The 27,353-nt window shown below is 36.6% G+C and overlaps 1 non-coding gene across 1 annotated transcript; it reads right to left on the bottom strand.

Annotated features, from left to right (window-relative positions):
- Window positions 1-3,334: 3,334 nt before the first annotated feature.
- On the bottom strand, window positions 3,335-3,440 carry LOC145607536 (small nucleolar RNA R71). Its single transcript, XR_014105579.1, has one exon. It is a non-coding gene; the product is annotated as a small nucleolar RNA R71 (small nucleolar RNA).
- Window positions 3,441-27,353: the final 23,913 nt, after the last annotated feature.

Genomic DNA, 27,353 nt, shown 5'->3' with positions numbered 1-27,353 from the left:
ACTTAGATGTTTGTTGTAATTTTCATGACAGTTGTCAATGAATTTTTGTACTAACTCGAGATCAGGAGGCCTTTGGGTAAGGTGGGCCGCCTTTTCTTGCCATCTACCATAGAAAGCAAGGAAACCTTCATTGTCGCCTTACTTAAGCATCTCGAGTTCACGTAAAGTTTACTTGAACTCTACATTACTCTTGTATTGGGTGATGAAAGTCGAACCTACATCTTCCCATGTTGCTTTAAATTTTGGATCTAGCCCATAGTACCACTATCTCGCGGTTGGGTCTACTGATAAAGGGAAAGAAAGCATAAAGCTTAGGATCAACTCCCTTTAGTGCCATAGTGCCAGTAGAACACATTAAATGATTTTGTGGATTATTGGTCACCTTAAATATTGGCAAGTCCGTAGCTACGAACTTTTCTTGCAAAGCAAGTCCTGGGGGAGGAGCAAACTTTTCTGCGTCAAAGTACTTGTTCCCCATTGTAGAACGAAGAACTAGCTTCTCTAATGACTTTTCTATGATGGATAATTTCTCCATCTTTTCTTTTAAGGATAAGGCTTCAATTTTTTTCTTTTCAGCATTTTCCATCCTCTTAATTCTCCTCTCCTCGGCCTCTTGAGCCTTTTCCTCTCTCATACGAAGAATCTCTTGTTGAAGTTCTTCGACGGTTGTCATTGTTGTTGTACTAGGATTAGTTGTAGAAGGAAAATGGTCTTAAAGGGGTTGATCTTTGGGGGGTGAACGTAGAATATAAGTGTTTGGGGGTCCTCTTTCCCAAGATTGAAAACCAGACCTAAAGGAGTACAAAAGGATAAGTAAATCGATACGCTTGCTTTTAAAAGGGAAAAAAAAGGAAAAGACGCAAAATATACTCAAACGGATAACATCGCCCTTAACAATTCTTCAATGAAGATATTGTTCGGACGAGTCAATTTGTTTTTTGAGAAATCAAAACTGACTCGTCCAATGGGCGCGCACAAGTTACTCAGTTGCGCGCGGCTGTCGCGCGCAACAAAATAACTTGCGTTTGGAGGGGTCGCGCAACTTCATGAGTTGCGCACGCCACCTGCTCGTAATATTTTTTTTTCAATTCGAGTGTTTTTTTTATTCGATTTTATTACTTGACTCTTCTTTTTTCTTTTTCTTTTTTTTTTTTTTTTTTATGTTATCCTTTGAATATGACGCTAAATTACGAAGCGACAACTTCGTAATTAGGAACCTAGACCAAAGAAAAAGAAGACTTTCCTAACACGTTGCACATAATCACATAATCACATAAGCATGTCAATAGTCAAGATTCACGCAATGCCGTTCTAAGATCAAAAAAGGCTTGGGTGTCCAAAGGTACCATACCTTAAGAAACGACGCATAAATGAATCACTCAACGTGTTGACCCATGACATCGCCCTCCTAACATTTTGTTGGTGATATGGGTGGGATGATTGTTATTTATTTAGGGATAGAAGTCTAGTGTTGGCGATCCCTAGTCAATGAGCTGATCCCCAATGGTTTAAGTGTGCTATGCTTATGCATGATGCAATGTTGCTTGTTTGGTTTTTATTTTTGTGCAAAAGGAAGATATTATGCGTTCAAGTCTCGCTCTCTAACTAGATATTATCCAAGTTTATTCTCATTACAACCCATAGGCAACCTAGTGCTGGATACCTTGGACCATAATTATGAATTAATCATGTAACCTCTAAGTCCCTAGTAGAGTCGCCACTGTAAGGAGGGTGATCCCATCGTAAGGGGTACTCTCCTTAAATGCCCTTGGTCACTTAAAATCCTAGGACTTTACACTTGTTAGGTTGTATTAGGATTTGAATTCCTTACTGTTTGGGGGACCTTGAATTAGAATTGATTCTATCATCACGCTTCTTTGTAAGAAACAAGTAGGAGTTGCCAATGAGTTTTATAAAAAACTCATAAACGTCGGTCATGCCTTTCTTCCATGTGGAGTTCATGGAATAATTAGCACAAATCATAAGTTTACCCATGACCAAATTGGTCTATAAACAAGAAATGAGTTCGAGAGCGAGGGTACTAAAATAACGTTCCTTTTAGAGAGGAATCGTTATCCTAGCCCTAGTGCGGCCTCTACTAGCTCTTTCTTTTTTACAATTTCATCACCAAACAATATATGCAACAATATTTGCCTTGGCCTAAAACTATGTTAGTTGATTTTTTTACAAGCATTAATTCACGTAGGAATTACATCGTAATGTCGTTATTCTTATTTATTCAAATTCGTGAAAAGAACAAGAAAATAAACAAGATTCGCCTTGGCTTAAGTGATCAACCAACAATTATTTAATTCAATTCTAATATTTTTTTAACGCAAGGTTCTATGTGGAATTGATTAATTAATTATTTTAAAGGTGATCAAACAACATTAATTAATTAATTAAAGTCCTTTTAAACAAGAAAATAAAGGTAATTTAACTAAGTGCTCGGGAATTTACCACTTCTCTTTACTAGATCTCCGTTTAGAACACTTATGGACACCTTCTTATTAGGGAACCTCCCCTGTAGTAACTAAGTATCGAAAGGGTGAGTGTTTAGGACAAGAGGGCTAGGTTGCACAAGTTCAGAAGTTACTTCACAAGAGTTTTAGGTTAACTTCTGTCTATTGAAGCCTCGGTTTCAGCTCGTATTTATAGGGAATGATTAGGTTTAGTGTTTAGAGCATTCTGCCACAGCAGGTGTCGCGCGCAACTGAGGGAGTTGCGCGCAGCAACCCAGTGCAAGTTATAATGTTGCGCTGCTATGTGTAGCGCAACAAAATGTCTTGCGTGCGACTTTATTGTAAGATTTGATTTAATATTTTCCGTATAATTCTGAATAATTTTGAATCCTCCGCAGCGCAACACTGAAAGTTGCGCTGGGTGTCGCGCGCAACTCTGAAAGTTGCGCTGGGTTCGCGCGCAACTTTGAATGTTGCGCTGGGTGTCGCGCGCAACTCTGAATGTTGCGCTGGGTGTCGCGCGCAACCGAATTGGTTGTGCGAGGCAACCTTGCGCGACTTTGTGAGATGCGCGTGGCTTTTTCTACGGCAGCACTACGTTTTAACCTAGGCGCTCCTAAATATGTCATTATTAGGGTTTAAGTACGGGCTTATGCCTAAATATGATCGGGTTTAGTTAATTGGACCTTTGTTTTGGCTTTTTCTTTAATTTGGGCTAGTCTTTTGTGTTTTGTGGCTTAACCATTTATCCATAAGTATTCTTCACTTTGATCCAACACGAAGATGGCTTTATTTATCATCATTGCACTTCTTGTCGGGACAGGAGGCCAAAAGTAGATGTCTACACTTTTATCCTCAAAAGAACACCGCCGAGGCAAGAACTCTAATCCAAAGTTTTAAGCAAAATCCTAGTGAGATTTTGTATGAGGCTTGGAAAAGATACAAGGAGTATCAAAAAGAATGTCCTCATCATGGAGTTCCAACTTATCAAATCATACAAATTTTCTATGGAGGATTGAGCCCCCAAGGCAAGTCGTGTCTTGATGTCGGAGCCAGAGGCCCAATTATGAACAAGAGAAAAGAAGAGGTTGTAGATTAATTGAGGATGTAGTTAGTCATTACATGGATTGGCAAGAGGGAAAGAGAGAGTTTGTAAGCAAGAGTTGCTCAAAGGTTTATTCGGTTGATCATCTTAATGCAATCAATAACTTGTCTTCCCAAATCTCAAACTAGGGAAAGGAGATGACATTGATTAAAGCTAAGCTAGAGAGTGCCTCTTCGATTGCATCAAGTCTTCCCTCCCACATGAAAGGGAGAATTATACGTTCTAACTCTACTCCTCCTTCTACTTCGAGTAATATGCCAATGGATTGTGTCTTTTGTGATAATTGTGGGTCTTATGACCATGATTCTTCAAATTATCCAAATGCTTTTGAGAATTGTGATGATGTTGAAAACAATGATTATGAGCAAGTGAATTTTGTTTCTAATAATAACAATGGACAAAGATTTGATGGTCCAAGGAATTTTGGGAATAGGAATTCTCACCAACAAGGTAATTTTGATTACTACAACAATAGTGGTTATAGGAACCAAGGAAATCATTGTTTCCTAGGTAACTATAACCAAGGTTATAGTAATAAAACCAAAGCCAAGGGTATGGAAATCAAGGCTAATCTCATGGTTTTGGTGGCCAACACCAAAATTTTGGTAATAATGAAGGCCGATGTAATTGGAACAATCAAAATAGGGGAAATTTTCAAAACAACAATCAAAGGGGACCCCCACCCGGATTTGCTCCAAGACCTCAAGGGAATGGTGATAATTCTTATACTCAACCCCCATCTTCCAAGACTACCATAGAGGAGATCATTGAGAACCAAACCAAAATTTTAAACACCTACATGTCGGTTTGGGATAAGAAATTCATTGAGATGATGACACACAAAAAGATGCTTGAAACCCAATTCACTCAACTAGCCAACACTTTGAAAGATTGTGCCAACCCTTCTTCACTACCCTCTCAAGGAGTTGATCCTAAGAAACGCGTTTATTCCATCACCACAAAGAGTGAAAAAGTGCTTGAAGAGAGAGTTTCTAGGAATAATGAGGAGGATGAGAGGAAGAGTGATTGTGACTCAAGTGAGGAAATAGAGAAATATGTGTCAAAGAGTGTGAGCAAGGAAGAAGTCTTTGAGAAAAATAAGAGTGTTAAGAGAGTGCAAGAGGAAGTGACAAAACCCGATCTTCCATATCCCCAAAAGTTTATGATGAACAAGTTAGATAAACAATTTGGGAGATTTCTTGACTTGTTAAAGGAGTTCCATCTTTCTATCCCTCTTACCGAAGCTATGATCTAAATACCTAGATATTCCAAATTCCTTTGGGATATTTTGAGTGGTAAGAGAGAGTGCAATTAGGTAGATTCGGTAGAGCTTGGTGAGTGTTGTAGCGCTTTGATTTCCAATGACTTACCAAAGAAGATGAAAGATCCGGGCAATTTCTCTATTCCTTGCAAGATCAAGAGTAAGTTGTTTGAAAATGCTTTGTGTGACTTAGGTGCTAGCGTTAGCATTATGCCTTACTCGGTGTTCAAGAAGCTTAAGGTAGGACAACTTTTTCCTACGAACATAACCTTGCAATTGGCCAATAGATCAATTAAGTTTCCAAAAGGAAGAGTTGAAGATGTTCCCCTTAGGATAGGTGGTTTCACAATTCCCGTAGATTTTATTGTGCTAGAAATTGAGGAGGATGACCACATTCCTATTATTCTAGGGAGACCATTCTTACCTACTTCGGGTGATCTTATAGATGTTAAGGGCAGCCATATCACTTTGAGAGTTGGTAATGAAAAAGTGAGTTTTAAGCCAAAACCAAAGCATGAATCCTTGTCTTTTGTCAAAGGAGTCATGAATGATAATTCCCTTCGTTCATTGGATAATGTGTGTTTGATTAACTCTTCAACTAACCATATTCATGAGATTTTTGATGATGTACTTATGAAGTTTGATAGAATGAAAGTTAGTGAAGAAGAAAATCTTTCAAAGACCAAGGATGAAGAGGTAATAGACATTCCACATTGGTTTGAGCTTTGTTCTCAAGAGGAGGAGGATGGTTCCAAGGAAGTAGATGGTGTTAACTCGTCACAAAGAAGGGACAAGGCTAAGAAAAAAGGCAAGGCCTTCTAGGAAGAAGCAGATGAGATTGAAGTTGAAGAATGAAAAAGTTGTATTTGAAGTTCAAGAAAATGAGGTTTCATCAAGTAACAACGAGGAGTTGCTACAAGTGGAAGAAAAGTTTTTACCTTCCGCCACTTTGAGTAAGGTGGTGTCCTTTGACCCTCCATGATTTCGAGGAAGGGTCGAGCTTAGGACCTTAAGATAGCACTTCTTGAGAGGCAACCCGGAGATTTCTAACCTTTCCTGTCCTTTTCTATTTTCTTAATTTTCTTTCTTTTATTTTCTTTTATTTCACTTGTTTTTCTATTGGAATTATAGGGTAATTCATGGAGATGGATTAATTCAAATTAGCGCGAGCATAGGGTAGGAGTTTTTGCGTTTTTTTTTTTGTGATGTATGTTAGATTTTATCGAATTTTTAAGGCAACAAGGGTAAGAAATATTAGTGAGGTAAGATAGGGAAATTGTGCTAAAGTTTGAAGGAAATATGAACTTGGTGTTAATTTAGGTGTGTTGAACCCACATTCTTCATGTTTAGAAACTAATCTTTACAATGGGTTCAAAAATCCCGGGATGATATTGAACGATAAGCTTACATATGAACGCACTGAAGAAGCTAAAGGCCGAGCTAGCTAGTGGCACGGGCGCTCCAGGGGAGTACGCGGCCGCACGCGACACAGGCGCGGGCGCGCACCCCTGCAGGCCGAGCGTTATTTTTTTCTTTATTTCCTCATTTCTTCTTCTTCCCTATCTCATTCAAACACACACTCCCCTCATATTGCTCTTGAAACCGCTCAAACCCTAACCCCATTCATCAAATTTCTTCAAAAATCAACAAATTTTCAATAAAAAAACATCAATTCTTTCCACATTTTCATCCTTTTAAAAAAAAACTACACTATTTTTCTTCTATTGCAAGCTTTAATATCTCTCATCCATTGTTGAAGAAATTCGGGCTTTTTCGGTTGTGAGGAAATTGGTGGCCAAAGCTTGTTTAATCTTGCATCTTGTATGGTATAAACATCCTCTTTTACATTTAAATGCATAATTATATCATATTATTGCATGTATTGGATTGTTGGTAGTTGTGAATAGTAGTAGTATGAATTTTGGTAATTTTGATGGTTGATGTTAAATTTATGTTGATTATATGTGTTGTTGTTGATTGTTATTGCCTCACATTATGTTTTTTGATGTTTGTTTAGCTAAATTGATCGTAATTGTTGAGACTTGTTGAGGTCAGATTTTTTTGTAGTGTTACATTGATATTGTTGAACATTGGTTCTTGGTTCCTTTGTGATTGGTGTATGGTTGGAATGCATTTGTTGACTTGAATTGGTGGTGATTGTGTAAATTTGAGATTGCTCGATTTTGGTAGTGAGTAGTTTCTTGACGGTATTGGTAAAGGAGTTTGATTTAAGCATTCTAAATTGTTGGTTGGAGTTTCTTTTGATGATTGTGGTGTATTGTGATTGGATTTTTGAGTTACTATCTGTTAGAATTCACCATGTCTAAACACATCAAAAACCTCCTCAAGAAACGAAAAACCAATGTAACTATTTAAGAACCCGCTCCTTCCCCCTCTACCTCTCAACCTCGTCAACCTACCCCTATCCCCAAACTACGAATTACCGTCCCCATTCAAAAATCTAGATACACCAAACTCAAAGAAAACCGTTTCCTTAAACCTTCCCGACACTACTTCCAACCGGACATGATTAAGTTGGGAATTGATGAAGATTTAAGGGAATTGCTTAACAACCTTCGTATAGGATATTTCGTGAGTCGGAGCTTCCGTACCTATCTTCAACCGACTTTGGAGTTCTTGGTCGCAGTTGATCGTATGGTTGCCGAGGGAGGTTACTACCGTGTTCGATTTCAGATATTCAACATTCAATTTGCTCAATCTCTTGAAGAGTTCAATGCGGCTCTAGACTTTGATCCTAACTCGGATATTTTGGATCCCTGATGAGTGTCATTTATGGCACTCATAGGGTAGTCTTTTAAGATGATTTCATCTCCTTTTTATGCTTTCTTATCTTATTTTTGGTCCTTTTTCCTTTAATTCCTTTCTTTCTTTCTTTCTTTCCTTGTGTTTTTCGTGTTTTGTTCGTGTTTTCCTTTTATTTGGTTCTTTTCCCCTTTTATTCCTTTCCGTTGTTTGTTCTTGTAGGTACCTAGGATTTGTCTTTGCAAGGGGATCAAGATGGGCTATATTGACTAAGCAAGGAGGAAGTAATCGGATTAGAGAGGGCTCAAAGAGGGCATGGAGAGGGCTTGGAGAGGCCTTGGAGAGGGCATCAAGCCCTGCCAGTTTGCCGTGGGCGCGGGTACTCAAGGCCGCGGGCGCGGGCTCGTATGCACCAAGTTAACAAATTTCGACCAGGAACTCTCCGCGGTCTGGCCGCGGGCTCCCTGCGGGTGCGGGTAGTCTGGAGAGTCCGCTCCCTACCAGAGACACCGCGGCCCTCTGATCATATTTTGGGAGCAGGGGATTTGTCGCGCCATTGCCGCGGGTGCGGGTGTTACCCAGAAAGCCCGCAGAGTTTGTTATGGGTTCCGTACCCATTTTTCCGCGGGCGCGGGGTTTACTAGAGAGGGCGCTAGGATCCCGTTTTCCTTCTTTGCCTATAAATACACTTGTAATTCCTTTTTGAAGATAACGTTTTAGATAATTTTCATTAGCTTAGTTTTAGAGAGAGAAGTTAGAGAGAAGTTCTTGGTATTAGATTTGTATTTTAACATTTCAATTGTGCTTGGATTTCTTCATTTTCAATCATTAATGCTAGTAAGAATTTCTTCTTCTAGTTCATCTCTTTAATTGATTGATTTAGTTTCATCTTTGATTGTTTTAATTGCTTGGATTTGAATTGGATATTGTAGTTGATATTGTTTTCTCTTGAATATGATTTAGAATGATGACCAATGCTAATTCTAGTGATTTTTTCTTGAGTTACACAATGATTAGTGAGTAGATTAGTTGCTAGGGAGAAGGGGAAGCATGCTTGATAGATGATTTGTGCTAGTTGATGATCTTAGATTGATTGAATTGTTGCAATTAAATTGGTTGACATAGTTTTGCATGTGATTAATTAGATTAGGAATGATCAACCTATAATATTAATCTAGATTGCAATGTAATTCTCAATGACGTGACCCATCAATTTGAGAATTGCTTTAATTGATTGAGTTTGATTGTGAATTTCCTTGATTAGCCATTCATAGATACCCTTAGCTTGGCCTCTAGGAGATAGCTCTTGAATTCTCTTGATTGCTACTATTGTTTGTCCTTTGCAATGCTTGAATCAAATGAAAAAATTATCGATTAGCACGATTATTGAACTAGCATGGGGAACCTATATCCCTAGTATTTAGCTTCTTGAATTACATGATTAGTCTAATTTTGCTACCGTAATACCAACCATTTTCTCACTACAATCTTCGAAATAGCTTGACTTAGGCTATAGTTAATACCGACTCTCTCCTTTGGGTTCGATCCTATACTTGCCTTATACATGTATTAGGTTGGTTTAAGATTTTATAAATTGTGTTTGACCGAGGGAAGATTAGATAACGACCTAGTTTTCCCCTCGTCAATCCCAAGCTCTTTTTCAATGATTAATATGATCAAAATTCATGGTGGGATGACATTTCTGAGTGTGTTGACTTTGTGACTTAGTATGCCAAGAATAGTAAAGTATACCAGCCATGTCTCCGGGTTCTCCATCGGCTTTTGGGGTATTCGGTGTTTCCGAAGCAAGAGTTGAGAAAGATGAGTCAGTTGGAGTTTCAGATTCTGTGGGTGGCTTCTCGTGCGGAGTACCGAGGTCGCCTAAATTTAGGGTACACTTTTGTCATGTATTGCATAGGATTGCAAGATAGGAATTCCGGCGAGAACCCTTGTAGGAGCACGGTAACAAGGCTAGTGACCAACCTTGAGCTCAGGCACTATTTTCCATGTTGCACTTCGGTGGGGGATGTTGATTCTCTCTACCTCAACTTCCGGCAATTGAAGCAAATCCAGTTCTTAGCAAAGAATGATGAAGACGAGGTGTTTGATTGGCTAAGGGATAACGCGCATTGGTGCTATCTCCCATACCCCTCCTTGACTTCTCTCAACCGCGAGAATTTGGCAAACATTTGGCATGTCTCCAAAATTCACCGCCCTCCCTACTATGATGATGAGGAGGAGATGGGTGAAGAAGAGGAAGAGAGCGGCAACAAAAACATCAACAACAACAACAACAACAAGAACAAGAGCAACATCACCAATTTTCTAGCTCCGACTTGGATGCCCTTAGTGCTCAAATGAAGGGCATGCAAATCCGAGTAAAGGGCACGTATGAACAAGACATTGAGGCCATCTATTCTCATATGAGAGGGATTTCGGAGATGCAACAAGGTATGTTTCTCCAACAACAACATCTATATGATGTGGGTGTTTACTGGGGAGACGTCACTCCCCCGGTTAACTACCCTTACTTTCCACCCTAATATGGTCCTATAATATCTTTTGGGGGTGATGGGGTACCCACATACTCATATTGGGAAGGACCCCCGGGGTCCAACACCGATACTCGCTCATTCCCCGATGAGCACAGTAACTATGATTACCGTGCTCTCGGTGGGAGCGACTTTAGGGGTGATCCTAACTACCCCTATGTACACCCCGAGCACCCAATACCGCTCGCCTTTCCCGAGCAATTCACTCCCCTTTCCACTTAGCAACAAGATAACTTTACGGGGCATTATGGTTGGCCACCCGGTTACACCCGGAGATGGGATCCTTATGATCCCCCATCTGGGTTTCCCTATGATGGGGATAACAATGATGGCCCCGGGCCGAGTGGTAGTGGTAGCTAGTTGCCTCATTTTTCGTGTCATTTGCCTCCATCCCTTGTCTTATGTGTGCTTGCTTTGTATTGATGGGATGTTGAGATGTATCTATGATTAGCTTGGGGGAACTTTTCCTTTTGTAAGGGGTTTGTCTCGGTGACCAATTTGTTGTTGAAACTCACCTTGTTTCTTTTGCCTCTTTGTATGATGGTCTCTTTCTTGATTCCTCTTTGATGGTGTTTGCTCATTCTTGATTTTGTTTTTGTTGTGATGATGATGCATGAGTTGCTCCATAGAATCCAAATTACTAATATCTAAATCCCATGAATCTAAACCCTTGAATCCAAATTTTGTAGCTTAGTACTTTGTTGATTAGTTAGATGTTTAGTTGGTTCTTTAGTTCGTATTTTCTTATATTTTCTTTCTTGATAGTTTAGTTTCGCTTATTTTTTCTTCTTATTTTCTTTTCTTTTCATTTTCTTTTCTTTTCTTTTGTTTTGAAGTTACTAACCATTTTCGTTGTCTATAGTTCTCTTTTCCGTTTTTGTTCTCATATGGCTTTGATGATGATGCCTTGTTTCTTGGAGCTTCATGAGGTGGTTGATTCTTCACCTTACTATTTTAGCATTGCTCCAAAGCCGGTGAGATCTTTCTTATTTTTCATTATCTCTTTTGTTTTCTTGGATGCATAGTTTAGGATTAGTTCTAGGAAAAGTTGAATGGTTCAAGGATGGATGCTTTTAACACCTAAAGTGTTTGCGATCATTGGCTATGTTGTCATTTGATCACTTGTTTTTTGATAGGGAATTACATGTTAAACTTGCATATTCGTTCCATTCTTTATTTTCCTACTTTTCCTTTATCTATGTTTTTCTTTTTCTCTTTTCTTATCTTTTATTTTTCTTTCTTTTTATTTTTGGTTTTTGGTATGTTTTGAGGCTTTATTTGTAACTTTTTGTTTTTCTTTGGAATTGGACTATGTACAACCGATTTTTGCTTTTGAATGAATATTTTCCTAAATTGTATGGGTATGCACGGTTTGAGAAAATGCTTGGTTGACTCTAGGATAGTTGTATGATAAGGTAGCATGTTTTAGAGCTAGGAGGATCATGAAACCGGATTCTACTTGTTTGTGGCATGTTGGCAGTTGCTTCATATGGTCGATTTGATACCTATAGCGAGTTTTTGGTACATCCATGTGAGGTTCAATCATTTTTAAAGCCTTATTCATAATTTGCATGAGCGACATAAATCATTGACTATTGCAGACCTAATTTTGAACCTTAACTCATAATTCTCAAACACGAGACCGAACCATCTAGGGATGACAAAGGCATCTTTTCGGGGTGGTAATTATTCTTTTCTAGGTTAACTTTCTTTCTTTTTAGTTCATTGGGTTTACATTTGCCCTCTTGTTAACCATTTGAGCCTTTTCCCTTCTTTTCAAGCAACATCTTTAGAACTTTTAGCCTTTTGTTTCTTTTTGTTCCATTTTTGGTATTTGTGAAGCAAATGGCCGTGTTTTTGGAGTTTGTGGTATAATTGTATGGATATTGGTTACTTTTGTAAGCAAGCTTGTGTTTTGTGTATATTTCGTGAATAATGACAAATGATTAATGGAAAAAGCCGTCCTAAGTGTAAAAAAGGCAAGGAATTAATATATGCAAAATTGTAAAAGCCGTCCTAAGTTAAAGAGGCATGGACATTTGCTTTGAAAGAAATGAAAAAAAAAAGAAAAAGAATTGAAAAAAAGATAAATAAAAAATTGATGTGATTCTTTTCTCCTTTTCTAGCATTGAGGAAAATGCTTCCTTTAAGCATAGGGGAGAAGCGTTTACGCTTTTTGTATATATGATTGTGGTTACAGATTTGAATAAGCTTGGGGGAGTTAGTTTGTTTTTGTTTGGCGATTACTTTGTTATGAGGAGAAGGTTTGATCACCCTTTTCTTTACTAATTAGGAATACCTCCAAATTTTAAAATTTTAAGCCTACCCTCACCCCTTTTTTCCCTTACGTTACAAGCATTGGGAAAGACCTTTCGACCTATAGGTTGAGTCAAATTTCGAGGGAGGGCATTATGAGTTAAAGCCTAAAGAGAGGGGATGCATAGTCAAGACGTCGTGTAGCCCAAAAATGTGTTCTTTTCCATCTCCTTCGAGGAGCTATTGAGAGGCTTATTAGAGGGAGATTTGAGACCATAGGGAGAACGCGGTAAGATCGAGCGGGATGAAAGTGAATTGTGATAACTAGTTATCTATGCTTAGCATACTCTATGTTTCGATAACCCTATGATATCTTGAAACGTGCATACCCCTATTTTCTTAAGAAAGATGTTTATTCATTTGAAATGTGGTAATTTTGTAAAGTCCAATTCGCAAAGGTTTCAATTTTGTTTTTCTTTCATTTACTTTCCTTTTGTGGTTTGCCTCATGTATGTTGGTGGAGAGTTATAGGTTAATCTCTTAGGAAACCTTTACGAGACCTCACTCGTCCTCATAAGCGACTTTGGGGTTTTAAGGGCTTGTTGTAGCTAAAAACAACCGTGATCCTACGTTAGTGAGTCTTAGTGTATATTCCTGTCTTATGTCTTTCTTTTTCTTTTTGAATAAGTCTTTCATCCTTATTCTTTCTTACTTTGTTTTTCTCGAAGACGAGCAAAAGTTTAGCTTTGGGGGAATTTGATGAGTGTCATTTATGGCACTCATTTGGTTCTTTTTAGGGTGAATTTCATGTTATTTTATAGCTCTTTACTTAGCTTTTCCTTAATTTTACTCTTTATTTTTTTTAATTTGCATTTTCTTAGTTGGATTTCTTTCTTTATGCATTTCTTGGTTTATTTCGTTATTTTCTCTTTTATTTTCTTGTTTTCCTTCATTTTTCAGGTTAGGGTCGTTATCTAAGATTCTCGAGGCCTCTTTCCAAGTTTGGCATTGATTAAGATGCCTAATGTTCTCCATTTGAAGCTCATACAAGGAGAACAACAAGTTCCTGAAGTCCTTAGGCTGTGCATTCAAGCCGTGGGGGCATGATTTCTCGTGTTGAACCCACAAACATGGAGTTTAGAATCTGCAAGGTCCCGTGCTTATCAAGAGCATTAAGTGGAACGCACGAGGAGCATCAACATGATAGGGAAGAGGTCTGCCTTTTTCCCAGACACGGGCGCGCGCGACTATGGCGCGGCCTGTTGTCGCGGGCGTGCCTCTCTCGGGCGCTGGTGTACCTGTCTGGGTCTCTGTTCCGTACCCAGATTTGCGCGGCCGCGCTCTCCCTTATAGTTCGCCGCGCCTGTACTTTTTTATTTGGGGACGATCTAACTAATTTCTCTTAGTTAGTTTTACTATATATAGATTTTCATTTTATTTTTAGAAGAGAGGAATTTTTACAAAATTTTAGAAGAATTAGAATTAGAATTTTAGAATGAGAAACTCTAGATTGTAGAGAGAGAAGCTCTTGATTGATGATTGAAGATTAATAATTCTAGCATTTTCACCATTGAATTGAAGCAAGTTTATAAGGATTTCTTTTACCTTAATGCAATCTTTAGCTTATCATTTCAATTTTTTTGTTGATTTTTCAAGTTTGAATTGAATTTGTGATTGAATGAGTTTTACTGATATGATGATGATGAAATTGTTGATTAAGTTAGTTTTGATCTTGGTTTCAATGGATTGTCAGTAGTTCTCTTGCTAGGGAAATGGTGAAGCATATATGAGTAAGGGATTAATGCTAATTTAGGGAAATTGATGGAGTTGATGTTGTGATTAAATTGGTTGAGTGATTAAGTGCATGTGTGTGATTAATTGAAGAGTAACTAAGTTTGATTGTTACACTAGAATGCATTGTAAGCTCGCATTGATACGCAAAATTGATTTGTGGCTTGCTTTTGTCGACTGATTAGGTTTGCAAGGTTCCTAGTTAGAGTCTGTCGTAGTTGACGCTAGCTTGACCTCTAGGATATTAGCCTACCTTACTCTCTTGATTGCTTAATTGATTTTCCCTCGCAATACTCGACTTAGTCATCTCCTATCCCGATTAGCTATATCCATTCTGAGTATATGCAGATCCTAACCCTAGTGCTTGATAAATTTGATTTCATTTTGATTGTTTAGAATATACACAACTCATTTCATTTCTTCGAAATAGCTTATCTTTGACATTAGCATTCACCTCCCATTCATAATGGTTCGACCCTCGACTTGCTCTATGCTTGGTATAGGGGTGTGTTGAGAGATTACAAATTTTGTTTTGACCGAGGGTAGATTTGTTTTCAACGACCTAGTCTCTGCCCTAGATAAGAAATCAAAATCAAAACTAAGATAATCTACACGTTCATCATCATCATTCCAATAAAATAAATTCAATCAGCTAAGCAACAAACATGAATATATAATCAATAAACAATTGAAATCAAACAACTAAAAATTGCATTTAAAGTAAAAGAAATCCTTACAAACTTTGGTGAAATCAATAGAAATTTTTTATTAGAATCATCAATCATTAACCATGAATTTCTCTCTCTAAAATCAAAGAACAAGTGTTTCCCTCTCTAAAACTCTAATTCTAATTCTCACTCTAAAATTTCTCTTCTAATCCCATAATGATATCATCCCTCTAAAAATAGAAGACAAGTCTATGTATAGTAAAAATAACAAAGAGAAATTAGTTAGATCTTCCTAAATAGACCCGTATAGGCAAAACCATCTTCAAGAGAGTGCGCGGCCGGGCAAAAAAAGGGTACGGAACAGGGAGAGCAAGTGGCGCGCCCGCGCCACCAGGCCGCAACATACTCGCGCGCGCCTATGCTTAGGAACATGGCATCCTCCTTCGCCATCATTTTGATGCTCCTCGTGCGCTTCACTCGATGCTCTTGATAAACACGGGACATGGCAGACAAAAAATCACCTCGATGGTGGGTTCAACACGAGAATTCGTGCCCCCACGGCTTGAATGCACGACCGAAGTTCAAATTGAATTTGCACTTCTCCATGCTTAAGCTTCAAATGGAGAACACTAGGCATCCAGATCAATGCAAAAGTTTGGAAGGGGCCTCAGGAATCTTTAGATAACGACCTTAACCTGAAAAATGAAACAAAACAAACAAATAAAAGGGAAATAGACAAAAAAAAAAAAAAAAAAAAAAAAAAAACAAGAAATGCATGAAAATGGAAAATAAGCTAAGTAAAGTGCAAACTAAAGAAACAAAGAGCAAAACTAAGAAAAAAGGAAAGAAAAGAGTTGTAAAAGCAATCTAAAATCATCCTAAAAGAGAACAAATGAGTGCCATAAATGACACTCATCAGTGGGTTATGCATACGATCTTGGGATTAGGTGCATTATGAATATGATTCATGTTTTTCCGCATTATAGAACCTATGAACTCCTACCGTGGTATCAGTTGGCCTCTTGCTTGAACGGGCTTGATCATATTAATATTATTAATTTGAAGTCCATATTTTTTTTATAATCAGTTAAGAGGGAGAAATTAATTTAATAATGGTTCAATTGTGATATTTAATGTGATGAAACTTCTGGAATCGATTAAATGCGATTTAATTATGCTCAAATAGCCATAAAGAGGACCGAAATTCAGCCCTAAAATGTTCGAAATTTTCAAACCCCTAACCCTAATTTTAAAATTTTCAAAAATTAATAGCCTTAAATTTTATTTTGTGCTTGATTTTTTATTTAATTCGAGTTGTTTTATGTTTCATTATTTTATTGGACTGATTTATGGATAAAAATGTTTTGTGTATGATCATCGATTTAATTTTAATAGATAGAATTAAATTGGGATTAATTTTATGATGAACGCTAATTGTAAAGTTAAATGATGACTTAATTTTAATTTGTGGACTGATTTGAATTAATTTTTATAAAAGTTATTTTAATAAAATAAAAAAAAAATGATTTAAGGCCGGTAGCCATGGCTGGGTAGCGCAGCCACGGAGGCCGTCGACCCGCCGGCAGTCCAAGAGGGAGGGAAAGGGAGGGCGACAGTGGCTGCTGTTATGGCAGCTAGCCACCACGGCTAGCTTCGGCTACCCAACCACGGTGGCCGGCGTTGGTGGCTTGCATTTTTCAAAAAAATTCTGTTTTGAAAAATATTTCAAGATAATTACAAAATTATTTGTTATAAAATCAGTTTTTTTTTTTAGATAAAATCTTTTATTTGGGATAAAATCAAATCATTCAAAAGTTGTTATATTTGATATTATCCATAGTTGAAGTTCTTAAATTGATAATTATGCATAATTAATGTGGTTAATTTTTGATAAGGTTGATTAGGATATTCTGAGCATATTCCAAAAGGATAATAATTGATTTAAATAATATGGTTATCCCATAATTAGATTGGGATATAATTGGTTTTAAAATTATTTTATAAGCTAGTAATTTGGATAGAATCTCTTAAGTTTGTTAGGATAATCATGGAATATTAAATATGATTTATCTTTCGAGATTAAAATAAGATTAGATTCCATCTCATGCTTAAATTAAAATATATCATATTTTATAATTGGTCATGAATAATATATGATATTATGTAATTATGATTTAAAATATAAGATATTTTAGGAAATGCGTTGTATTAATTATGAACATTCGATGTTGTAGTTTAGACAAGCATGTTGAGTGATTTATAATATGGCATTTTTATAATATATGATATTATGTTGCTTTATATATAGTCTAGTATGGCCCATAGATTCTTAAAAACGATCTACGCATCGTGACGTAGTTATGTAATCTAGATACGGTCTGCGTACCGTTAAATATTTTTGTAACTTTTCTTTAAAGTAAATAGATTAGTTATTTTAAATAGTGTTAGTCCATAGAAGCCCATGAAGTGAAGGCCCAAAGGAGCAAGGTGGATGGAGACCCATGATTATTCAAGTTGGAGCTTTTCATTTCTAGTTTTCTTAGTATTAAGGGGCCATACTATGTCATGTTTTATTGCATTAGTAAATTATGCATGTTAGATTTTATTTATGTTGATTGATGTTGCGCTAGAGTTCACTAAATAATCACAACATAATGAATCTAGGTCCCAGTAATATTGAGATAGCTTTTTCAATTAGATACCAAACAATCATTTGATTGTGAGTGATGGGTCGGCCTCCAAAGAGTGTCACTTGTTATCTTTGATTATTTGGGGAAGATAACGTTCTACACATTTAATTGGTTATGCTCAACAAGGTTACCTAAAGCATTTAGAACCTTGAAGCAAAGGGTAATAATTAAGCATGTGATAATTAATTATTTAACCAAGAATTTCAAAATGTGTAATCAGTAAAGAGTTTACTCACCTTGAAAATTTAATTCTAATGGCAGGGCCTCAGTCCAGTCAACTATTACACAAAAAAAGGATATTGGAATCACTTAAAATTCAATTGGGACCAATTATATTGAATAAAGTGCTTTAAAGTTACCTATATTATTCGTGTATGGTACTTTAAATTTTAATTAAACATAATTATTAAACTTTGCATGACTTAGATGGGTAGCCGTAACAATGATGACAATAATGCTTTACCACAAACAATGAAAACAGGGCTGAATTTTCTAAACTTCAACGATTGGGAAAGCGAACTTACAAGTGTTCTAAGGAACGAAAATCTCGAATTTCGTTTAGATTTACCAATCGAGGGAAGATTTAGTCCAGGCATGACTCCTGAGAAGCATTTGAGAAATGTTTCAGATTCTAAAGAGTCGCATACGTAATTTTTTCTTCTATTCCAAAGGATTAGGCTAGAAGATTCATGGTCTATAAACCTTATCTCTTATTCAAGTGCTTACGTGATGTTTGCAATGGAATACTGAATTCCTATGTTGATGGTGAATTGGATGGAAACATCGAGGAAATCATTAATATGTTTCCCAAGAACGATAACCCCTGTACTAGAAACATTAGGTTTGAAACCTACAAGATCAATGGCGGGATAATTTTGAGAAAACTCTTGCCAGACAGTCAGTACTGATTCATGTGGATATGATGGTTCGACTATTTAGCTGCATGAGTATGTTAGGGAGACCATACAAAAATCATCTGGTTCATGATATAATTCTGCATTCTCTAAGTGATGGTTTCGACCTCAAGAAACTTTCACAAGATGGTCAGGAGTCTGCAGTCAAGCTAGTTGATTTACACAAGAATCATGCAGACAATTACCTGAAAGGAGAATAAGCCAATGCTTGAACAAGGATGTCCTCACTACGATGAAGAAATAGGTAGAAGTTACCTCATACTCTTGTCATAAACATTTTAACTTTCACTTAGGTATGTGATACCAAGTTGCAATGCTTAACATTATTAATGTTGTGCAGGAACTACAAACAAGTGAGGCTAGCATGGAAATGGATCTTGAAGGTGAACTAGAAGTGTTTGAGTGGCCAGAAATAGCTTTATAGTTTTAGTTTCAGAATTTTTAGATGGTTTTAGACATTTTCTGTTTTTATGAGACAATTTTCAGTTTCATTTTGAATACTAATCTGGTTTACTTGGCTTGGACAAGTGTTAATCCATGACAAAGGTAATAAATTGTTTTTATTTTGCAAGATATGAGTTTTTTTTTTATTGCATTGATATAAGTAAATCCCAAAAGTAATATTAGATAATTCAAAGATAATGCTTGTAAGAACTGATCTTGGTCAGGTGACAGTCATTTTAACCCAATTGTGCCATTCCCATCAAGTCTCCCTTCATGTCAAGAAGTAGGAAGACCAATAGGTTCAACAACAGCTATATAGTCGGCTACAAAGTTAACATTCTCCTCACCCACGGCCCCTTGCATCATACTTCCTTCCGCGTGACCCCAGTTCCTTACTTTATTTTGCAATGTACCCATGTGTCTTTCAAAAGGATAGCACCACCTCAAGAAAACTGGACCGCACAACTTAATATCACACACCAAATGAAGAATCAGATGAACCATTATGTCAAAAAATGAGGGTGGGAAATACATCTCAAATTTGCACAAAGTTACAACCACATCCGCTTGTAAAGCATCTAGTGTACAAGGATCAAGAACTTTGCTGCATATTGTATTGAAAAATGATCAAAGGCTTGTAATCGCTTCCCTCACGTGCTTTGGTAAAATACCACGGATTGTAATCGATAGGAATGCTTGCATCATAATGTGACAATCATGGGATTTCATATTTGACAGCTTCAATACTCCATTAAAGGATACTTGACATGCACAAAACATACGTTTCTATACCCTTGACAATGTTAGCATGCCGGAGGTAAATTAATCTTTTCGTTCTTCCCTTTATTCTCAAATTTCTTCTTTGGCGCATTTGTGGCCTTTTCCTTTCCCTTTCCCTTGCTTCTCTCCTTCCCTTTTTTCGGAACATTTTCATATTCTTTTCCCAGTTCATTTCCCTTTCTAACCTTTTCCAGAGCCCACAATTCTGGATGAATCCTCATCTCTTGCAAATATAATTGTGCACCCTTTCCGTCCTTTATTTTGCCTTGAATATTCATCAGCGTTCCCAAAAGAGCATCACACACATTCTTCTCTATATGCATCACATCAAGACAGTTCCTAACGTCATGTTCTTTCCATTACAGAAGCTTCTAAAAGATTGATTCTTTCTTAAATAGAGCACGTGAGACCACAGTTTTTTCTGATTTTCTCAACACTATTCTTATACCCTTAACCCGAGCATAAATCTCAGCACTAGTCAATGGTCAAGGCGTAGTCTCCTCTTCCACTATCCTATCGAATGCCTTTTTCTGCCTATGGTATGGGTGATCACGCCTAAGGAACCTTCGAGTCCGCAAGTAGACATCTTTGCGAAAATTCTTAAGGTATATGCTTGATGTGTCATTAATACATATGGGGCATGCTTTTTTTTCCTTTGATCTTGTACCCACACAAGTTTCCATATGCAAGGAAGTCATTCATGGTCCATATAAGGGCTGCACGCAATGTGAACATCTCGTTCTTATGAGCATCGAAAACAGAAACCCCTTCGTCCCACATCTTTCTCAAGTCGTCAATAAGTGGCGTAAGGTAAACATCTATGTCATTTCCAGGTTGTCGTGCCCCGTTATTAGCAATGAAAGCATTACATACTTACGTTTGATGCACAGCCAAGGAGGCAAATTATAGATCACCAAAATTACCGGCTATGTGTTGGGTTGGTTACTAAGAGTGCCAAATGGATTCATCCCGTCCTTTCACAACCCAAGCCTTAAATTTCTGACTTCTTCACTAAATTTAAATTCAAATCAATGTTCTTCCACTGCGAGGAGTCAGCTTGGTGCTTCAGCATTCTGTTTTTCTTTCTTCCCTCTACATGACACCTCAAGTTTTTAGCGTCTTTTGGTATTGAGATTAGACGCTTAAACCTTGGAATAATGGGAAGATACCACGAAACCTTAGCAGGAGGTCCCACCGTACCAGGATTACAACTCATGCGCTTGTAGCGCAACAACTTGCATCGTGGACACTCTTGCAATTGTTCATACTCATTTTGATAAAGAATACAATCATTAGGACATGGATGTATCTTCTTATACTCCAAACCAAAGGGACACATGAACTTATTTGCATAATAGTAAGACATAGGAATTTCATTCCCATTAGGCAACATATCACTTAATACGGTCAACAAAGAAGTACAACTAATGTCTATCCACCCATGCTTCGACTTAATGTGGAAAAGTGTTAGCACGGCTGATAGTTTAGAATATTTTTTGCACCCATAATACAAAGGCTTTTTGGAAGCCTCCAATAATACTAAAACACGCCACCTTCAACACCATGCAACATCTCATCCACGTCTTCATCCTGGGCCTCATCCGCCTTATCATCATCAGCTACATCCTCACCATTATCAATAATATAGTCATCATTCTCGTATTCCTCTTCCACATGAATCTCGTTGCTTCTTTCACGCACATCATTCTAATTTAGATCCCTATTGTACTCTCCCCTTTCACCGTGCCAAATCCTCACATGGTATTTATGTCTAAACCCACGACATAATTCATGATCTCTAATGATTTCAACACTTTTGACCACATTCACATTATTACAATCAACACAAGGACAATAAATGCCTTTGTCACCCATTTTGCATTGATAAGATAAAGCCATCTCACAAAACTCTTGAACCCTATTCCAAAATTCCAATGTATTGCGTCTAACATACATCCAACCACGATCCTCTCCATTTAGTAGATTGTCTCTAAACATATATAGCAACATATTATCAATAATATGTAATTGCTACATATTTTATGTAAATTAAATTCAAGTACACATCGTGAATATACCATTCATACAGTGAAAAAATGTATGTTTCCAAAGGGTCCTTATCACTCTAACCTAACCCATCCTTGAATTTCTACTTTCACTAGTGAATGTATGTCAACTTTCCAATTTTAAGGAAAATCCAGCAGCATTTCCCCTTAGTTCTCCAAGTACATGATGTAGATAATTACTTACCCACATATGTACCCAGAGAACATAGTGAGGAAATGGTAAACCAATATGTTCCCTAAATAAAAAAGAAGACATACATTCACCACCTAAGTGAGAGTACACAATAAAAAACAGTCTCAACCGGGGACTGTTCAAGACTTTCTCCTCATGAGAAAGCCTTGAACGGGTATCTAGGCATATGGTGATGCAAGAATTTTATATATTGTTGTATTTATTTGCAATTAAACAATACACAATTTGTAATATCATGAAATAATATTTATTAAATGGATAAATAGAAAGAAATATAGCTTAGTAAGTTTATAATTCATACTAATATATCAAGTACAATGGATGTACACTTATGAACTTTTCACTTGAGCTAAATATGTAGTCCTCAAGCTAAAATCGTGCTTCACATATGAATCTATAAAAAAAATTAGCTTAAATATTATGTATGTACTATTTCTTTCTCATAACATTTCAATTTACTAATTTATTTTTAAGCTAAAACTCATCATTCATCAAACTAACAATTGCTAAACTATTTATGTAATAATTTGTTCAAAATTAATCTAATTTATTCAAAATTGCTAAACTAACATGGTTACTTTCTCTAATTTTTTTCAAAATTATCCATCAAAACAACTTAAAATTAACCATTAAAACATTCCAAAATTCAACTAATTTTGTAACAAGGTTAGTAATCTCTAATTTATTCAAAGTTACCCATCAATACAACTTAAAATTAACAATTAAAACATTTCAATATTCAACTAATTTAGTAACAAGAATACTAATCTCTAATTTATTCAAAGTAACCCATTAAAACAACTTAAAATTAACCATTAAAACATACCAAAATTCAACTAATTAAGTAAAAAGGTTACTAATCTCCAATTAATTCAAAATTACCCATCAAAACAAATTAAATTAACAATTAAAACATACTAAAATCCAACTAATTGAGTAACAAGGTTACTAATCTCTAATATTTTCACAATTTCCCAATAAAACAACCTAAAATTCAGAAAAATTGGAGTAAACTCAAACCTAAACTTTAATTTGCCTAACAATTGTTCAACATGCAAAAGAAATGAATATAAGTAGATAATTGGAAAATAATTGCGAAAAATGCCAAAAAAATTATTACAAAATCTTGGTCGAAGAGCTTGAAGGGGAGAAGAGATGGAGGGCAGAGGACAGCCCTGCTCGGTGGTGGAGGAACAAGGGGCGGTGGTCACGACTTGGAGGAACCTCAACGGTTACGACGCGGCGAACCTCAAGGCAGTGGCTGTGGAGAACCTCTACGGTTGTGGAGCGGCGGAAAAGCTACGGAGAACCTTGATAGAGCGCAGGTGGAGAACCCCGAATGAAGAGGGAAAGGAAGATAGATAGAGGGGGTTCTGATGAACGTTAGTGGTGGAGGGGGTTGTGAGGTAGGTAGTGTCGGTGGTGGCGTAAATGGTTAGGTAGGAACGTTAGTGGTGGAGCGCGAATTGGAGTGAATAATTGAAGGGTTTGAACTGATATGAAAGTGAAAACGAAAGAAGAAACAAGAAGAAAAGGGTGAAGGCAGGTTTTTAGTTAAATAAATTTGCACCGATTCAAACCGGTGGGATAAATGTTTTTTGCCACCGGTTAGGACTGAACCAGTGCCATTGTTCATGGTGTTAATCCCGCCCATTTTTGTTCCTTTTTTGCCACCGGTTTGGAGTGAACCGGTGGCCATTTAGGGGTGGGCATTTCTATTTAGTGGTTAGGTCACATAACCGTTTTGCACATCCAAAATTACATTTGGATGGACTATTATTCTAATTTGATTATGAATCACTTGAGAATTATAAGTCATGCTTGATAAGGTAAAATGACCAGGTCGCCTTTTAGTTGAAAGGGTTAAGGAGATAATGACCTTTCGGAACTCATACATTTGATGTGTGTGGACTAATAAGTGCAAGAATTAGCAAAGAGATTTAACTATTTCATTGCTTTTACTAACAATTAAAGTAACTGTATCGATAATGACTTAATAAAGTAACGCTTCAAATCATGAAATGTTCAAGAATTCCGAAATGAAATGTAAAATCAATTTGAGATAAACAATTTAACACCACAATATGATTGTTGTGATAAATATTTAACTAAAAAAAAATCAAAGATCATCTAAGGGAATTATTGAATTAATTCACAATCTGAAAACATTACAATTAAATGTGTGTTTAAAGAAGGAATCAAACTTTGCTTGCCATGGTTCGATCCAAGAATAGCTTTAACAATTTACCAATATCGTTTTGAGGATACATATTAGAACAAAATTGCGAATATACTAAACATAAACTCAACAAAAGCAATTGAAGAGACGTCATAAAAGTTATGAATTGGAAATGTTTCAAAAGTTGTCTTTTCTCAACAGGAGTAGGGTTATGAAATCAATGTAAAATGTTTACAAAGATGACATAATAAACCCTAAATCAAGTAAATAGTTCTTCGTGGGTTTTCCCCATGGAAACTAAGAGGTATTATTCTGACAAGTGGAAAACCAGGTCGTCATCTAATTCTCCCTTGGTCAAACTAAATTTATAAACACTTAACAAACCTTATTTTTGTATGCGGTAAGTCAAGGGTCGAACCCAAAGGAATGAATAGGAACTATGCTATAGTCTATTGTCAAGCTAAATCAAAGAATATCAATGGTTGAGATTGGTAACTAGGATATCAAGAATCAAGAAAAATCAAAGAATTCAATCAATATGCTAAACACTATTGATATAGGTTCCACATGCAAGCGCAATGATCATGCTAATTGATAGATCACTCAATTGATTAAAACATTGCAAGGGACAAACAACAGTTGTAGTTAAAGGAATTCAAAGGTTATCTCTTATAAACCAAGCTAGGGTTCACTATGAATGGCTAACAAGGAGAATCACAATAAAATTTAATCAATTAAAGCAATTCTCAAATCAAGGGTTCATGTCATTGAAATTTGCAATGCAATCTAGATTAATCTTATGGGTTGATCACTCCTAGTCCAATTAATCACATGCACAACTATGTCAACCAATTTAATTTCAACAATTCAATCAATCAATGATCATCAACTAGCAAAAATCATCAATCAAGCATGCTTCCCCTTCTCCCTAGCAACAAATCTACTCACTAATCATGGTGAAATTGAAAGACAAAACAAATTCAATCACAAACCTATTCATTTAAAGCTAAATCAAAAAGAAAATCAATCAATCAACAAATTCTCAAAACTAAATCTAAATCCAATCCAAACATTCAAGAATTAAAGAAAATTGCAATTGTAGTAAATTCAAAGGAAAGAAATCTCACAAACTTTCATTGATATGAAGAAGAAATCCAAACTTGATTGAAGAAACAATGTTGTAATACAAATCAAATCCAAGAATTATAATCTCTACTTTTTCTCTAGCTTCTCTCTAGTTTCTCTCTCTAAAACTAAGCAAATGAAATATTATCTAAAAGTTAGCCTTCAAAAGGATTTACAAGAGTATTTATAGACAAAGAAGAAAAACTTATCGGCCGCGCCCTCTCCAAAAATATCCCGCGGGCGTGGAGAAATGAGTACGGAACCCATAACTAACTTCGCGAGCAATCTGGGCAAGACCCGCGCCCGCAGGTATTGTAGCCTGCGCCCGCGGCATAGGGCGTGACAGATTCCCTATTCTAACTAAAGACAAGGAGGTCGCGGCCTCTCCAAGGGTAGTGGTCTCCCCAGATTCTCCAAACCCGCGGCTAAACCCCAGCCAGGGCGCGGAGAGTTCCTGCCAAAAATCATCAAATTAATGCACTTAGCTCGCGCCCGCGGCAATGAGTAGATGTAGAGCGCCCTCTCTTATCCCTCTCCAAGAGGCTTGAATCTCCTTTACTTAGACCTTTTTGCTCTTCTTGATTCCTTTGCAAAGCCAACTCCTTAGGCACCTACAAAAGTAATCCAAAAGAGAAAATAGAAGAGAAAAAGAGCAATATAAAAGGGAAACACGAATAAAACTACATATAGGAAAGTAAAACACGAAGAAAGAAGAAATAGAGAAACTAAAGGAGAAAAGACCAAAATGATAAAATAAAACCATGAAAAATAGGGTGAAAACAACCTAAAAGACTACCCTATGAGTGCCATAAATGATACTCATAATATTCCTACAATCGCATAGATAACAAAGTCTTTGTTGCTCGCGATAGTATATATATAGAAAGAAATCTCTTCCTACAATGCCAAGTGGGAGTGAAGTTAGATATCAATGAGATTCAAGACGAGCAACAAATGGATGTGGATAATACTACATCAGAGATGAAGATATATGAAATTAGCTAATGTGATAAACCATGTGTTGAATCAAGCCAATTCTACTAGTGAGGATTCTATCGTCCCACTTGAATGAAAGGCTTCAAAGAGTTGAAGAGAATAAATCTATTGTTTTTCATACCTATCGTAGGTTACTTAGGATCAAAACAAACAGTTTATCGAAATTCTATTAAAAGGTGGATTCTAAAATTTTCCTATTGGAATGGTTTGAACCCACAAACTACAAGAAAGCTTTAGGTAAGTTCCAACTTAGAGAGTTGATTAAGGCCATGAAATCCAGAATGGACTCCATATCTGTAAAGATGTGTTAGTCCATGATAGTCTTACAAATAGAGTCAAACATATTAGTTGGGTAAGCCTATTCGAATTATTCTAGTTATGGAGATCAAAAATCACCTTGATGAAATGTTCTTGATGGAGGATATGTATATGATACAACCTAGGAGTTTTGAAATCAAGAAATTCTGGAAAGTTTTGTAACCTTCAAAAATTCATTTAATGGATTGAAGTAAGCATCAGGGAGTTGGAACATTCGTTTCGATTGGGCAATAAAACAATTTGATTTCCTCAATGAGCGAGAAAGAATCTTATAGAGATAAGAAGTTTAGTGGAAACAATTAGTTTTCTTGGTCAAGTATGTAGATGACATACAATTCATATGAAATGGCATATCAATGCTTGAATTAGTCAAGCAGTGGTTAGTGTTGCATGGATAATGTGCCTTATGCTTCTGCAAAAGGGTCCATTATATGTTCCATGATATGTAAAAAGCAAGATGTTACATATGACTTGTGCATGTATAGCAGGTTTCAAGTAAATTCATAATAAGCATACTGAAAGTTTCTAAGAGAAAATCCTTGAATACTTGAGAAGGACTAAAGGAATGTTTCTACTATATGGTGTTAAATGTGATCAAGTTGTGAAAAGGTTATATAGATGCAAGTTTCTGAATAGGCAAGATGACTTTAGATGTTGATCTAAAAACATTATGTATCTGAATGGAGAAATATAGTGCACTTGAAGAGTTCAAAGCAGAATGTTGTCACATACTCAATGTCAGAATATGTGTGTTTAGCTATAGTAAAAGTAGTTATAGAGGAAGTTTGGA

This window comes from Chenopodium album, chromosome 2, assembly GCF_948465745.1.
Source record: "Chenopodium album chromosome 2, dcCheAlbu1.1, whole genome shotgun sequence".
Lineage (NCBI taxonomy): Eukaryota > Viridiplantae > Streptophyta > Magnoliopsida > Caryophyllales > Amaranthaceae > Chenopodium > Chenopodium album.
Note: the sequence above shows the minus strand (reverse complement) of the source record. Positions and strands in the feature narration are given on the sequence as shown.